The sequence below is a fragment of the Pezoporus occidentalis genome, unplaced genomic scaffold, assembly GCF_034315485.1.
Source record: "Pezoporus occidentalis ecotype Australia unplaced genomic scaffold, CSIRO_AGI_Poc_V1 ctg149, whole genome shotgun sequence".
In the NCBI taxonomy this organism is placed as follows: domain Eukaryota; kingdom Metazoa; phylum Chordata; class Aves; order Psittaciformes; family Psittacidae; genus Pezoporus; species Pezoporus occidentalis.
Genome location: NW_026913305.1, coordinates 703,027 through 721,039, shown reverse-complemented (window position 1 = coordinate 721,039; position 18,013 = coordinate 703,027).

The window sequence follows — 18,013 nt, the reverse complement described above, 5'->3', positions numbered from 1 at the left end:
TGTATGATGAGAACAACACACAGATTTTTGCAAACTTGTGACATGCAGTTCTTCTGTGCCAAAATGGATGAAACTGACTGGAGTGACCTCTGCAGTGCATGCTGTAATGGAACTATTACAGCATGTACTACACACAAATTATCAATCAGTAATTTGGAGATGGTCCCTGCAATGAAAACCTGTTGCACAGAATCTGACAGGATACAGTTATATAAATGATACCACAGACACTCTGCATATTTAGTGAACTGCCCAATCTAAAACAAATTTGCTTTGCAAAGGAGATAAACTTGCTGGAAAAAAGTCAAATATGGACTGCCCATAAAGGCCTAAAAAAATCTCAGTTTTTCAGATTTTTCCCAAGTTTTTCACAGAAAGGAACAACACATGTAAAAGTAAGCTGGAAAAGAACTGGTAGTTTTCACATGAGAATAAGAGCATTAAAAAGAGAGGAAGAAGGGTAGTTATTTTTTGGACCCAGAATCAACAGAATTTTGTATGCATGATGACAGCTACTGGTAATTATCTGTTAGTTATCTATACATATACACTGATACTTATACTGTCCATGCAAGCCATTTACGGAATGTAGGTTTTCACATTACATGGTCACTAAGCTCCAAACATTCCAGTATCTTTAGAACCAAGGTCAAAATGCAGTTTAAAGTGCTAGCAACAGTTGTGAACTGAAAAAATTCCCTAAGAAATGTTCTTCACAATGAAGGGGCAATGCCCACAATGTAGATTTTATATCTCTTTTGTTCATTTTTATGGTACAGTTATTTTATTTTACTTGTTGTCAATTTGAAACATTATGACCATTTTATTCTGCTTATAAACTGCTCCACCTTAATTTAAATACATCTGCTTCAAGTCATCCTTGTAAGAAGCCAATAAAAGCAATTTATTAAAACAAGAACCAAAGCACTATCTGCCACTTAATTCATAAAACTTACATTTTCATTTACTGGCGTATTTTTAATTGGATACATTTATAATTTGCTTTTTTTTACCCCACAAGAAAATATATCAAAAAATGACTACACATTAACGATAAATACATTGTTCAGTGAGAACAGTGGCTTTGACCTATGATGCTGATCATAGAGGTTCTTAAAGTTACTGCAGTGAGTGAAACTAGTGCACCAGCAATGAATTAGCATCAGGATATCAGCCAAGAGATGCCCACTAACTCTTTGCTATGCCACACTGACCTTAATATTATTGAATTATCATAGCTGTCTGCAAATAACATTAACTGTTCTGCCAAACATCTAAGTTAACAACAGACAGAACTTCATAGATTCTGTATTACAAATACTGACAGCAACACTACTAAGAATAGTAATTTTAAACGCTTCACCTAGAAAAACATAACTTACACATTTTTGGGTACATTCATCTCATTCCAATAATTACCTCCAACCTTGAAATGTACATTTTTTTCAATTTGCATGATTCCCATCTGAAAGATTTGAGAAAAATGATCCTGAGGATAACTTTTCACTAGTCTGCAACCTAAAGTTTCTTACCCTCATATAGCTCTATGTTCTCTAAGGAACTAATGAGTTCATCATAGGTGAAAAAAATTTATGCAAAAGAAATCTTACATTTTTTATCTGAACCTACAGAAAATAACATCTAAACATCTTGGGATCACTGCCTAACATTTTCTACCTCCCTGAATTGTTTAATGTGCCACATATCCTTTGGAATGAAATCAAAGCAGGCTGCTACCACTTTATCTTGGAGGGATAAGTCATAAAATCATTCCTCTCTGTCTATCCATAAAGAAAGCCCATGATACGCTCACACAAGTCTTTCTATTCCTGTCTCAGGTGAGGATTCCACAGGGTCCCTTAATTAGACAAGTATCTTCTCACTTTCCACGCACCCTCTACATTACTCATAACAAGCACATGCCATAAAAAAAAATTTAGGGTCCAGTTAGTTTTAACAGAAAAAGCAAGTCCTCCTAGGAACTGTGAGGTATTTCTAACTACTTTCAGTTGGCTGCTGCATAGGAAAGCCTTTGTTTCCTTAAAAGACATCATACTACTTCAGAAAGATTAGTTGTCTGATTCAACAAGGTTGCTATGCACTTGAGTCAGATTTAAAACATAAGGTGTGATTTTGACAATCACCAATGTTGATTGCTCAGCCTCTTATATGATGAATACTATAGTGAAAGGTGCCAAACATCTGTAGTTCTCACTGAGTTGTGCAGGAGCGATAGCCAAGTAGAATTTCTAATAAACAAATGCATATTTTCCCTAGTACCTGCAAAAAGGAATCTCCAAAGAAAACTCACTATGTTTTGTCATTTTATATATGTAAAAATACGTGGATATTTGGGGAACATATAATGGATAGAACAGCAGATAAATCACCTCTGCTCAAATACATATTTTTTTGGAGGATTTTGGCTGAAGAGGTCCAATTTTCTCGCAAGGAAGTGGACTAGCTCATTAAAAGGAAATTTTCTTAAGCATAATGTATTTTTGATCCCAATATTGCAAAAGTTTGGAAATGTCCAAGAAGCAGGAAATTCTCCTCCCTCCCACCCTGTCTCCAAAACTATAAAGCACTAAAAGGCTAAGCAATTTCTAGAACTATATGGCTACTGGATCAAACAAACAGCTGATGGATTGCACGCTTTAAACTCACTAACTAATGAAGTGAAGGTCATCATAAATTTAAGACTAAAGCTAAGCTGTACATTAGAAACTAACTATTGCCCAGACTATAGATTAGAACGTGCAATATGGAATCTGTGGAACCCATCTGGCTAATGCACAAGGAAAACTCCATCTTTGGTACTTATCAAGTCAGATCATTCTACAGAACTGTGAAAGCTCTCTCAATTTATTTCAAGATACACAGTACTGCAGACATATGCTTTCAAAGGCTGCCTAGACATAAACCTCAACAATTTTAGAACAGAAGGGTTATTAGAAGTAATTCAGTTTATGTTATGCACCAGGGTTTGAAGCGAAAAAGTGAACCTCTCTGCGGAACTACAACCATTTCTCCAGAACGTATCTTAAGGAACGATGCACGTATGAGGAGAGTTAATTAACACAGCATGTCTATTGCTCTACACCAAGAAGATAAAATCCACTATATTCTTCACAAACTCTACAGGAACAGTTTTGCATGCATTTAATTATTTTTGCAGGTCAAACTGCAAAACACAGGGGATTTCTTTGAAAGCTATGAGAACTTGGGAGAAAAAAAAATAATTATTGAAATACAGATTTTCGTATAGACTAGTACAGAAAAATGTAACATTGCCTGTTCCAGAAAGAGATCCAATAGCTTTATGCACTTCATAGAAGGTTGCACATTTTTAAAAGAAGTATCAAAAGTAAAATTTAATGTTTTCACAGGCACTTTACACTTCAGTGAGAACCCCTCTCATTGTCTTTAATGTGATACAAATGTCACTTATTGAAGTCTAAACTTTCTTTAGTAAAGCTACCTTACCTATGATAATTGTTGCCATGTATACAAGCATCTTTGTGCTTTTCTACACATGGAACAGTACTCTGTAAGCTAGGGAGAACTTTACAGTGCAGTCACCAGCCCATCCTAACTCCCTTTTCAGGCACTATTTTACCATTCACTATGCACAATACAGCCTACTCTGATTTCTGTAACAGTATTTCAAAGGATTTAATGGAAAGTCAGCAAACTATAACTTCACAACATTTTTTTTTTCTATTCTCTCCCCATGAAAATCCTTCCAGGCACATCTGACCAATTCCCCTATTACTCAGTTTGTACACTTTGTTGATCCACAGGCTGAGCAGATTGCACACGGCCAACTTACCTTTTTTCTTTTTCCTCGCACAAAGACCTTATGCACAATTTCCCTAGCAAAAATATCTGTGCCCTGATATGCTAGAAGTTCTGTGTGTCCTTTCCCACATATTCCTGTTGACTTTTACCACCCTCTTTTCCTCTCCCCTTCACATTGCAAGGGCACCCAGTAATATGTATGATAACCTTCTGCCTGTCTACCAGACACTATTCTTAATTTCTCTATTTCCTACCAATGGGGCTGATACCTTTTTTGTTTGTTTGACTGTTCGAGCCTGCACTCTTCTTGCATCATTTTGCCAACTCCCACCTCCTATTCTCAGAGTTGTGAAGGCGTTCTAATCTTACCTGAAATGTGTTCACAGATGAATATCCACAGGTGTTCTTAACAGACTTTGTCACATGTCATGGCAGGTGGACCCATTATCCTCAAGATTTTGGTATCTGTCTTTACTTGGGAGAGTTTTAAAAGTAAAGTAACATGAACATTTGAAGATCATCTCTGAAATCCACTAGCAGATATATGTGCTTACTTAAGGCTTTTCTAGCACTTTCTTTACATATGGAAGCAAGGACAGGTGGCCTGGGAAGAATAGAGGGATGTTGTCCAGGAAGCTAGGGATCAGGTTAGGAAAGCTAAGGCCCAGTTAGAATTAAACTTGGCTAGGGATGTTAAGGATAACTGGAAGGGATTCTATAGGTATGTAGCGAATAAAAAACAGACTAGGGACAATGTAGGTCCCCTCTGAAAGCTATCAGGAGAACTGGCTACCCTGGATTTGGAAAAGGCTGAGGTTCTGAATGGCTTCTTTGCCTCGGTGTTCACTGGCAAAGGCTCTGACACCACCACCCAAGTCTTGGAAGGCAAATGCAGGGACTGCAAGAATGAAGACCTTGGGCCCACTGTAGGACTGGATGTGGTTTGAGACCATCTTAAGAACCTGAACGAACACAAGACCATGGATCCTGATGAAATCCATCCGCAGGTTCTGAAGGAGCTGGAGAATGAAGTTGCTAAGCCACTGGCCATCATATCTGAAAAATCATGGCAGTCAGGTGAAGTTCCCGATGACTGGAAAAAGGGAAATATAACCCCCATTTTCAAGAAGGGGAAAATGGATGACCCGGGGAACTACAGACCAGTCAGTCTCACCTCCGTGCCTGGCAAAATCTTGGAGCAGATTCACCTGGACGGCATGCTAAGGCACATGAAAAACAACAAGGTGCTTGGTGACAGCCAGCATGGCTTCACTAAGGGGAAATCCTGCCTGACCAATTTGATGGCCTTCTATGATGGGGCTACAGAATCGATGGATGGGTAGAGCAGTTGATGTCATCTACCTGGACTTGTACAAAGCATTCAACACTGTCCCACACGACATCCTTGTCTCTAAATTGGAGAGACATCAATTTGATGGATGGACCACTCGGTGGATAAAGAACTGGCTGGATGGCCACATGCAGAGTTGTGGTCAATGGCTCAATGTCTGGCTGGAGACCTGTAACAAGTGGTGTCCCTCATCGACAAGTGCTGGGACCGGTCTTGTTCAACATCTTTGTTGCTGACATGGGCAGTGGGATTGAGTGCGCCCTCAGCAAGTTTGCCGATGACACCAAGCTGTGTGGTTCGGTTGATACCCTGGAGGGAAGGAATGCCATCCAGAGGGACCTTGACACGCTTGTGAGGTGGGCTGATGCCAACCTCATGAAGTTTAACCATAACAAGTGCAAGGTCCTACACCTGGGTCAGAGCAATCCAGGCACAGCTACAGGTTGGGCAAAGAAGAGATTCAGAGCAGCCCTGCAGAGAAGGACTTGGGGGTGTTGGTTCATGAGAAAATGAACATGGGCTGGCAGTTTGCGCTCACAGCCCGGAAAGCCAACCGTATCCTGGGCTGCATCAAAAGGAGCGTGACCTGCAGGTCGAAGAAGGTGATCCTGCCCCTCTACTCTGCTCTTGTGAGACCTCACTTGGAGTATCGTGTGCAGTTCTGGTGTCCTCAACATAAAAAGGACATGGAACTGTTGGAACAAGTCCAGAGGAGGCCACGAGGATGATCAGGGGACTGGAGCACCTCCCGTATGAAGACAGGCTGAGAAAGTTGGGGCTGTTCAGCCTGGAGAAGAGAAGGCTGCGTGGAGACCTCATAGCAGCCTTCCAGTATCTGAAGGGGGCCTATAGGGATGCTAGGGAAGGACTCTTCATTAGGGACTGTAGGGATAGGACAAGGGGTAATGGGTTAAAAGCTTAACAGGGGAAGTTTAGATTGGACATAAGGAAGAAGTTCTTTCCTGTTAGGGTGGTGAGGCACTGAAATGGGTTGCCCAGGGAGGTTGTGAATGCTCCATCCCTGGCAGTGTTCAAGACCAGGTTGGACGAGGCCTTGGGTGAGATGGTTTAGTGTGAGGCGTCCCTGCCCACGGCAGGGGGTTTGGAACTAGATGATCTTAAGGTCCTTTCCAACCCTAACTACTCTATAATTCTGTTCTATGATTCTATATTCAGCCACATGAATATATTACCTCTTCATCTTAAAATTCAAGTCCAAAAATCTGTTCCCCTAAGATTAAATATGCACAAATTCTAAACAATTAATTTAAACATTTTTCTCATTCTTTTTCCGAAGTATTAAAAAAAAAAAAAAAAAAGAGCAGTGCCAAACTGACATCTGTAACAATGAAAATCAATGCATGTCTTTTTTCTCCCTTTCTTACTGTAACTTAGCACCCCTTATGGCTTACCCTCCAGCCAGTCCCAGCAGTTCTCTCAAAATAATCCAGCATGCCTTGACATATCTTTGAATAAAAAGAATGCTTGAGAATTATCTTACGATTTCTTCTGAGCTACTTTGCATCACATCCTTTATAGGACTTACAGATAGTCCTACCTTTTTTCATTCTAGCCAATTTTGAAGGTATCCTAACAGAGCATCCATCAAGATAAAAACCACAAACACAACTGGCTAAATACCAATAGGTTTGCAAATTATGGATCTAGAGACACTTGCTATCATTTCAGTGGATTTTCAAGCGGCTAAGGGATATAGGGCTGAATTTTTTTATTCTACTGGACCAACATAATACATGAACAGTGTGAGTAATATCTTGGGAACTAGAAAAGCATTAATATATTCTTGATCCAAGTGAATGCTAAGCATTAGTATCTTCCCTAAATAAGGTAAATGCAGTAGGGAGAACATGATGACAGTATTAAAGTTAACGACCCAGTACAACTGTATTTAAAACAGATTTGGCACTAGCTTAATCGCATTAATTGCTACACTGGACAAACTGAAGAACAATGAACACTAGTCCCTGAAAGTCCTGAAGCAGCATCTTGTCCATTATCTTAAGGATGCAGTGACATTCATGCTCTTCAGGTAACCGGAATTTTGAGTGTACTTTGTTTGTCCTGCCACACCAGCTAACTATGAATTATTAAGCTAAGCAGTTCTCAAATTATTTTCTTCATACTCTGTGAAGTACCTTTAACAAGGCAATCTGTCTCTTTCCTTCATCACAGCAATACTGGTCAGAGTGTTACGAATCTGGGATAAAATGGTAATAACAGGAGAGAGCGAGAAATATCACCTAGTGCTACTGCCCTAAGATGATTGGCACTGAGCTTAAAACATATGTACTCTTCCCTCTTTAAAAAAAACTTGTCATGAAGGAACCAGCTTTGTCAGAAAGCTCCAGCAGCCATTACCCCAGATGTAACCACACATCCCTCAGATCCACCACAGGCAAGACAGTCTGGGAAGTTTACAGTCTTTTTTAATGTAAAATTTCATGATAATTTGGAGTAGGTCCACTGTAGTCCTAGAGTAGCTTATCACTGAGTACCACTGCAGTCTTATGCTACCCACAAGCCATCTGCAAGCCTGTGGTAGTCTGGTTTGGGGGGGGGGGGGAAACTGGTGGGGTTTTTTGGGGTTTGGTTTGGGTTTTTTTTTTTTTGTGTCAGGGTGATTGTCTTACAGTCTCAGCCTAAGTACATCAATAAATTAATTTACCTTCAGACATTCCTCCCCCAGGACTACCCAGCCCTCCTGGGAGTTCAAGCAATATATGGGAGTTCTTATAATTCTTCCAGAGTCTGAGAAACAGAGAATGAGTAGACTAAAGGGGAAAAAAAATCCCAAAAATAAAAATGTGCAATCACAGGAAAAGAAAGACCTGGTAGCACTGGATTAAGTCAGAATGATACAAAACAAAACATCATGGCTGATGGTACTTAAATCTGATTTGGTTAACAACAGTAAAATAAAGATGTGTAAAGCAGGATATGTGCTAGGAGAGCATGAATCAGACTTCACATAACCTGGCTGCATAACTACAGCCATCAGATATTTAAAATAAAATCCTTGATAAAAGGAAAACAGAAAATAATTGGAATAGTATTTTCCATGATACAACAAACATGGTCAGATTAAAATGTCCTATTTTTATTCAGGAGGGTCTAAGGATACATACTCAGTAATGAAATAAATAATTAAACAGATAACTGTAGAATAAAGAGGGCACTCTTTACAGGCATTTGTGTGCCTTTTTAATTAGATAAGAGTTTGCATGTAAAACAAAAATAAAGCCAAAACCCTTTTGCTTTTTTTCCTTAGTAGATTTTCTTCGTTAGCTGGAATTAAAAGATACTAAAAAAAAAAACCCCAAAGTAGGAAAATCTGTATTTGCTCAGATCTCAGAAGGGACAACTTTAAAGAAAAAATTCTTAGGAAAAAAAAAAAAAAAATCAATATAGTTACCTTCCATGCCAAATTTCTCGTCTGTAGTTCATTTTTCCTCTTTATCAAACCAGCCAAGTTTGTGTATAGGATATACACAATATACGCAGAGTGACAAAGACAGGAAGTCTTTTAATTACATCCAAGGTCATGGAATTTAAATGGACAACAAGTCTTCCAGATTTTTTTTCTGCTTACGCTATCATATTATGTTTTCTTTTTGCAAGCATTATCTCTTAAGGGAAAAAATCTGCTGTCAGCCACTGCAGTATTTTCTACGAAGTCGTTCCACCACCTTGCAAAGACATTTCAAACCATAAAAGTGATTTACAACAACAGTTTACAACAAAATGCTGCACTAGTTATATGAGAGAAGAGCACAATATATCAATACGTAAAGAGTAAAAAAGATCCTGCAAAAATATTAGTAATAGTTTATAAGAGTTCTGCAGAGTCACAGCAGGCCTAAAAGCTCAAAGACCCTTATGATTTCAAATAGCAATACAGTCTCATGAAGCTGTGATCAAGCCTAAGAACTCTGTAAAGATCCTAGCTGAACTATAATGAATTAGAAAATTAAACTGACTTCACAATACAGGTTGTGAAAACCATCTCTATATAACGGATGACATCTTCACCCAAGAGAGATATTTGCCTTGTACTTGCCAGTAGAAGCCACTACATAGTCTTACAGAAACACAGTTACTGTTGGAAGCTCAGAAAGCCACAAAGACGTGCACTTAGAAGTGAGGGTCTGTACAGAGGAATAACTCTGAAGATGACCTGAGTTTTCAGCTGCATCCACACCAGCAAGGACACATAAACAAACACTTTTCTACTCCTTTTTCTATATTTATTTTTATGTGTTTCTTCAAGTTTCTGCTCATCCCAACTATTTTATTCTTGCTAGTGGCTATGCACAGTTATAAAATACTGAAGAAATTAACTGCTGAGGTAAGGATAAGTGCATCATTTGCAGGGTATCTGTTGCTACAGATTACATATTGCAAAGGAGCTCATCTTATGTCAAAGTATTGAGATGACTATGGATCCCTGCAAAATCATTAATACAAATTCTCTAGGACAAAAAGCACACCATAGAATTAAAGGTCGTTTGTTCTCACAGTTAACATATACTGAGTCTACTCTGAAGCAGGTATGCTTTCAGTGCACCAGCTGCACAGAGGGAAAGTTTGTGTGATGAAACAGAGAGGACTGCAATCCCTGTTCTGTCCCTTTTAATTCTGTCTTTTCAAATGACATGATGAACCCAGGTGGAAAGCTATGCTCTGCATGCCTGGCCATGTGGAGGAGAGGAAAATGTAATTGATTATTCTTATTAAGGAAACTGGTTTTGCCAGAAGTATCAGGTTTATTCAGTTTCATCCATGAAATGAAATATGCAGTGTAGTTAAATATCCTATCTTTATTCCATACATAGCTTGAGCTGACCATAAGTATTTCAACAACAGCAATAATAAAAAATGTAACATTAACTTAATTGGAAAATTAACGGAAAGAGAGGGAAGGATGCTGTGATCAAAACCTCAGATCTTTAAATGCCGACCACTGCTTTCACCACGTCTGTTTGCAAAAATGTGAAGAGTTGCTTCAAGACAACTGACAAGGAAGAATGGCTAGAAAAAGACAGATGTAGTCAACATGAAGAGATTCAAATAATGGCCTCAAATGGAAAAAAAAACCAACCAAGCTATCTTACAGCTTCTCTATCAGTCTAATAATAAATTACTCTTCTGTGCTTAATCACTCCTTGCAGAAACATTACTTTCTCGGTACCCAAATACTGGGTATGTTCAGACTCCGGATATGTTATCACTGTAGTGTTTGTAAATGTATCAGCATTTGCTGAATTTAAGGTTCAAGAAAGATACAAAACCATACAAGCAAATTACCCAGTGAAAGAGACCCTCAGTTTTTATATTGTTTGTAAGCAAACACTCAGACAAGATCTCTACATTTGCCTCCCCAAAAGACATGGATTTTTCATTAGTATATCAGTAGTCTACTATTGTCTGTGCAAATTTGAAACTTAACAGCAAACTATACAATTTCCATGTACAGATATTTATTGCATAAGCTATTATTAATTTTTTATTTTTAGAAAATGTATCAGTGAAGTCAGGTGTCATCTGAAAAACAGCTTTAGAAAATAAGCCTTAGGCAAAAAAATGCCAAATCAACACGTGATGCTGTCAAGCAATGAAACGTATCTGAAATTTGAAGGCAACAGCATCACATTTCTATGCATGGAAAGCTACTAACCCAAAGTAACAGAAGGAAATTTAAGAAGTGATTAGTGATGTTCCTGTCTCTTCAGAACAACTGTAATTGACAAAAGAAAGCAACCTGACAAAGTACAGTTCACTGGTTACAAAACTGAGATTCTGCCTCTCAGCATTAAGCAAGTCTGATGAGACCAGTCACATTGCAGCAGAAGAGCAAGTGATGGCCAAAACTACTCTATTGATTTTTTTTTCCTTAAACTTGCTTTCAGGAGCTTGATTTGAACAGCTTTAAGAGAAGAATCTGTAAACAAGCCTAATAAAGCATTGTAATCTATTGTGAGTTCAATTATTTGGAAGCTTCCCTCATACTATTTTAGTTTTTCTGATTAGAAATGCAGTGATTCATGTACCTGGCTAACAGCCTGTTAGAAAATCTTGTAGAATCTTGTAGTATAAAGGATGGAGAAGATTCTGTGAATGAGTCTTCTTTCAAATTGGGAAATAGCAGAAGAGAGAGCCAAAATGTTCAGGGTGGAAGTGTAAGCCTAGAGGCATCAATTCTATTTACCTTTTCTCTCTCTATTACTTACCTCTTCTCTCTCTCACTTAATGACTTCAAATAATGACAAGTTTAAAGGGTGCAGAAAAAATCTTCAAGTTAAGGAAATACCCAAGAAAATACAGAACTTCATCACCAGCTGTCTCCTGCTCACCTTGCTTTCACACACCTGGAGACTTTCTGCACAGTGAACATACAAGGGAATGCGTGTGGTGTGTTGAGTCCACAGCAAAGGCTAGCCAACAGGGTCATGTTGTAGGTGAGGAAGATTCAGGAGCACCTTCTCCATGAGTCACACCCATCTAAAGCAACATACAAGTGATATTCAAGATAATTTAGAGAACTTTAATAAATAATGTAGCCTTGTGTCTTTGGCAGCATTTAAAGTTCAGTTGAGGTATATGCTCGAGAAGAAAGCTAGCCAGAGGACTTTTTTAATTTAAAATCCATGCATCTTCACACTGGTGCTGACTTGACTTTACTCTCACAATCAACTTGAACTGACGCTTAATGGCTCTCAGCAAGACATGCACAGGGACCATGCAGTATGTTATTATCTCACCTTAGAAATAAAAAAACATTGCCAAGACATTGGGGAAAATTCTGTTAATGATGAAAAAAAAGAAGCTGTGACACAAACAGAATGACAGATAATGGCAAATATTCTAGAAGCCTAACAACTCTTTTAATATCTAAGAAAGGCTGCAGATCTGCAGCAGCAGGGTAAGCAGGAGGCAACAATGATGACTGGAAAGTCTCTCAAAGGAGTTCCAGGCACTAAATGCTTTGCTATAGCTCTTTTGAGTACCTGATGTCAAACACATGAAAGTATGTGTCCTGGGTTCAGCAGTAGCACTCATTTTTTCTCCTTCTTAGTAGCTGGCGCAGCACTGTGTTTTTGACTTTCAGCCTGGGAACAGCACCGATAACACCAATGTTTTTAGTTACTGCTCAAATGTTTAGACTGACCAAGGACTTTCTGAGTCTCGTGCTCTACCAGGGAGGAGGGGAAGCTGGGAGGAAGCAGAGACAGGACACCTGACCCAAACTGACCAAAGAGGTATTCCATACCACAGCACATCATGCCCAGGATGTAACTGAGAGTTACCCAGAAGGGCTAGTGCACTGCGGGGTTGGACGAGGTATCTGTCCGTGCTCTGTCAGGCAGGGTAGGGCGAGTTATCGGTCGGTGGGTGGTGAGGTGTTGTATTCTCTTCCCTTGTTATTTCCTTTATCATTATAATTATTGGTGGTAGCAGTAGTGATTTGTGCTATACCTTAGTTACTGAACTGTTCTTATCTCAACCCGTGGGAGCTGCATTCTTTTGATTCTCCTCCCCATCTTTCCGGGAGCAGGGGGAGGGCAAAAAGCGGGGGGCAGTGAGAGAGCGACTGCATGATTTATGGCTGACTGTGTTTAAACGATGACAGTATGAGAGATACCATATGAGATAAACATGGGAATAAGCTACTTCAGTCAAACATTTCAGCTTAATCCCTATTGCGTGGAAACTCAGGCATGATCACTTATATCCCTGACGTTTTTAAAGCATAAATTAAAATTCTTCTCTTAGTCTAAAGCATCCAATTCCTTTTGATTTTCACTGACTTTTTTCTTATTTTTTTGTCCCAGGGCAACAAGAATGAACGAATCCAATGCCCAAGGAAAATACATCATTCTTTAAACACACCTCTCCTTCTTCAAAAAAGAAATTTGACTTTGACAGTAGCCTACAATGTGCAAATCCTACTATGAAAGTGTAAAATCTAAAATGCTTGGTTTCCAAAGCCTTTTTAAAGGAAAATAGTCTTAACAATGGAGGGTTTGGTGGGGTTTTTGCTTGAAGCACATCTACTTCTGCAAGGAAGTGTCTTTCTATCAAGACAGCATAAAGAGCTTCCTGATAACTTGTTATCACCCATTAATTTTCACTGATAGCAAATGTTTTTATTACCAAGGAAAATGAAAAACTTCTCATGCTTAATCCATTTACGTTTTTTATATATTTAAACTCTGTTATTATTTACTGTCTCAGATACTTAGGTATTACTGCAGGTTTTATGCCTGACTTTGCTTCTAAAAGAAATCAACTTTTATTACCATTTTCTGTACTGCTATAATATCTTTTTTTTTATGATGCAGTAATTAGAAGTCAACATACTACTCTATGGAAGAATTTAACAAGAAATTTTATTATCTCATTACTTTTTCTGTACCATTGACGTTCAGCTTCATGCTGACTGGATTGCTGGAGAACCTTAATTTTTACCATAGTTATAGGTGAATGAAATTAGCACTTACAACCTCTTGACAAGCTAGGTTTTTCTTCCTTGAGCATGAAACACATGAAAATGCAATTGAAATTAACTAACAACATAAAGAAGTTACTCAGAATTCTTCTGATGTCCTGAAGTTGTTCCTTCCAATTTTAAAAACTACTTATTTAAGCTAGGCAGAAAATGGGGAATTTTTAAAGTCAGACAATAGGAATGTAGGGAACTGAAAGCACAGTTTTGTCACCAAGTCTGATGGAGACAAAACTACTAAATAAATTTATATGCAAGTATTTCATACTGGGGGCTAGCTCTGCTTCTGATAGCACTGAGCCAGTCAGTGTATGTTATGTTCTAGTTCATGAGGTATAAATGTAGTGGAGTATCTTAAATAAAAAGAAATTGAAAACGCAATAAATGGGATAAAGAATTTCACCTGTATCTTAGAAATCGGATTCTTTTGTGTCCTTATCATCTAACAATGACAGAAATAAATGTGACATTTACATAAAAGCTAAACCAAAGATGATGTATATGTTCCCCAATCAGATATTACATAATACTTCTTTGATTAACTCTCCAATAAAATGTCTCACATGTGCCTAAATTGATTTAATGTGGTAACTCAAAACCTTTTTTGCAACCCATGAGACATTAGAACATTGTGTACCTCCAGCAAAATGTGCTTTTTTTTTCTTTGGGGGTGTTGTTCCAGATTAATTCTACAGCTTCTAGGGAATTTTTCCTACCAGAAGGCCATTGTTTTAAATGCACCTTTCAGAAAAGGAAATATATTTCTGCAATGAATCTTTTGTCGTGGTTGTAGCTTTCCTTTAATGTTCAGTAAAACCAAGAACTGTGGCATATCACCACAGAGACTCAAGTTGATGAGGAGACTCAAACCCAACTTTATTACAATCAAGGCCTTTTGCATCTTCCTGTTCTGTACTTTCCCAACCTGCACAAACATGCCACGTTCAATTTCAGTGCCCCAGTAAAACTGCCCAGGTAAACAGCCCAATCACAATGCTCAGCACACGTTGTTCACCCCGCCGTTTCGGACTCTCTGGCAACCCCCACAATCGTCTGGCTCCAAGGGAGCTTCCCGTCACAACAACATCCGGGGCCATACCCCCCAAGGGTTGTTTCTCGACCTTTCCGGTGCTTCACCGTTCCAACTTACCGCCCCAGGGCTTGTTAAGCACTAAGGCCTCAGACCTCATTCCCAGACTGTTTTTCATGCAAATCTTACCGCATTCACTCCCCACAAAGCACGGCAATGTTGCATGCAGAGGAAAATCAACATCAGGAGCAATGAGAATGGAGTAAGAAGGCTGCAACCTCAATGCAATCTGCTTTGAAAACCTCTACAGAACCATCATGCCAGCACCCATTGCAGGCTTCACAGCATCTACATCTTCCCACCCCCCACCCCACCCCCCCCCAAAGATCCCAGCCATGTGCTTTTGAATTACCTACATTGCTTGCACCCATTTCAAGGTTTTTGACTGTATTAGCATATTCCATTAAAGTAATGAGTTCTTTTCAGAAGACAAAACCTGATATTAATACTCCAGGACAGCCATAAGAGCTCTTCAGAACAATGTGTCAATTATCACATCACCTTTTTTATTCACCAAATAGATTCTGGAATTGGCCTCATCCACCTACTTCTGTCAAGTAGCTTAACGGCTACTTTCATCTTGGCTGTTAAGTCTGAAGTAGGTAAAGCAAGTTCAACAGCTAAGGCCTGTAGCAGCAGCTAAAGCTTTGATTTTAATTTGTCACCTTACTTGCATTGCCATTTCTAATAAAGTACTGGGCATTCTCAAAATTTATATTACCCTTGTCATACATAATTTCCATTGACAAGTCTACATTGCTGGCCATTATGCTGCAAAGGGCAAAAAACAAGGCTTCATTTGCTGAAGTCAGGTATGATTCCAGGACTGCGTCTCCGTATTACATGCATTCATAAACAAGGTATCACTTAAAACAGGCAGTCTAATGTTTGCCAAACATTTAATAGAACTTTTACAGACAGATAATAGAAACACACTATATGCATTGGCAGGCCCAGAGAACACATTCAATGTAAAAACCTATTGAATAAAACCAGGTTTGCTTAGATATGATAATGTCTGGCATTTAAACTGTTCTTCAGCACTCCAAAATGCTTCCCCCCCCCCCCCCCCCCCCCCCCCGTTTATCTTTTCCCAAACTTTAAAACACCACATAATGCTTTGCTAGTGTCACAGTGCTAAACAAATCTGTACAAGCAAATTTTTATATGCAGGTAAGACCAAAATTTCAGTAGAAAAATACAACTTCAGTTCCACCTCATTGTCACCTGCAGCTGAGGTAGGTAGGTCTGTGGGCTAAACAGTCTGTCAGAAAAGCCAACATCCACACTATCCATTTTAACAAATCCATTCCTCTGGTTAATCATTGCTTTTAATTTCTAAAGATACTACAATGGGATAATGATATATTTGGTATGAAATTAAATTAGGAAATGGAAATAGCCATGTGCTTCCAAGCTAACCTTACAAAAAGCATTTAAAAATATAGGAACAGTAACACAAAAGGATAATCCCTAACTTGAACATTTATCCTTCAAATTTCATTGCGCTAAATTTTACCTTTCATTAAACAGAAAGCTCATTATTTTTAAAGGAGCTCATAAAAAGAGTAGGAATAACAAAAGCAGGCACTGCGTGTGTGCATACACTCACAATCCAGTCTCATAAGGTACGTGACAAATCAAAATTCTCATGCATTAGCAGAAAGCCTAATAAGGCAAAGGATATTTGCCTTAAACCAAAATACTAACAGAAATACTGCTTTTGTTTCCTCTACCTACAAACATATCCTCTGGAAAATAACACAGGTATGAGAATAAGAAAGTCAGATCTGTTTCAGGCTTTGCCGGTAACTTCCTGTGTACATTTGAGGATGTGATTTTTGACCTCAGTTGACCCATCTGATGATCATTATTTTTCCTACCCACTATACTTGAAAAGGTCATTGTTACTTCCATTATTTTTCCTACCCACTGTATTTGAAAAGGTCATTGTTACTTGTGTTAACCTTTTTTCACTTATACCAAAAAATTGTCAACAGTCCCACTAACAAAATAGGAAGTCTGCTATTCCACAGCAGAGTTCTCAGCTTCTTCCCAGACTGGGAGGGAGCCAACAAAAACAATCAAAAACGACAAATCCCCCCAATCTTTCCCGTTATTTAATAAACAAATGGAAATATACAGCATTTCTTTAAAGTTCACCCAAAACTCTACCAATCTGAGACTTCTAACAAATTCCCAAATCATTATACATCCACGTATTCAACAGTGGTCCTTAATCCAGTGCAAATCTGACAATTCTGCATTACGTACATTCTAGTGACAAGGATTTTTGTGTCAGAGAAGCCAAATATGTTATGACTAACTTGGTAGTTCGCAGAGTAACTAAACAAAGCAGGTAGCGTTATTTCACACTTTACACTGCCACCTGATGGATATTCAAAGTTATCACCACTACTCAATAACCGTGCAAGAAACGAGTATTTCTCCATCAATTGCTGAACACACTTTCTCTGCCTGAAGACGTAACACATTAGTCACCCTGCATAAAGGAGTATCAAAGTTTCTTTCTAGACTCTCATACAACTTTATATTAAGAACCAACTATTTCCTTCTACTGAGGGCCGAAGTCTTTGTTATTAAGAAGAATTTGGAAGAGACAGTTATGGCTTTCTCTATGTAGGGATATGCTGTTATCTAAAGAAACATAAAATGCTAAAACAGTCTTTTGGCATTTCTCCAGCATATATTTGCTTTCAAGCTGTTAACTGTAGTGATTTTGCACTAAAGCCCCATCATTCAGATATCAACAAATAGTATTAAAAAAAAAACAATTTGCAGACAAATCCTATTATTAGAACATCCAATCTCTGTTCCAGCAGGGGAGGTGGGAGGGGAATAGTTGACAGAATTATGTGCTTATTTTCTTGACCTGATTTTATGCTGAGATCAAAGCTGATGGTTTTGCAAAATGTATCTCTTAGCTGAAATCTGCACCATATACCTTTAACTCAAACCCCCCAGTACATAAGGATATCCTTGCCTGGGGGCACCAACAAATAAAAAATCCTGATAGGTCTTCAACCAATCATTCAGAATGGAAGCTTTTTTTTAAACAGATAAGTTCTGATGAAAATTCTGACATTAAATCAACCTATTTAGTTCTAAAAATTGAGTTTCACCTCTTCCACAAACAGCAAATTATTTTAACTCCTCTTATAAAAGCTATTTAAAAAACAAAACAAATAAAATCAGTGAAATATCTCCTGAGTTTTCTGTTAATGTT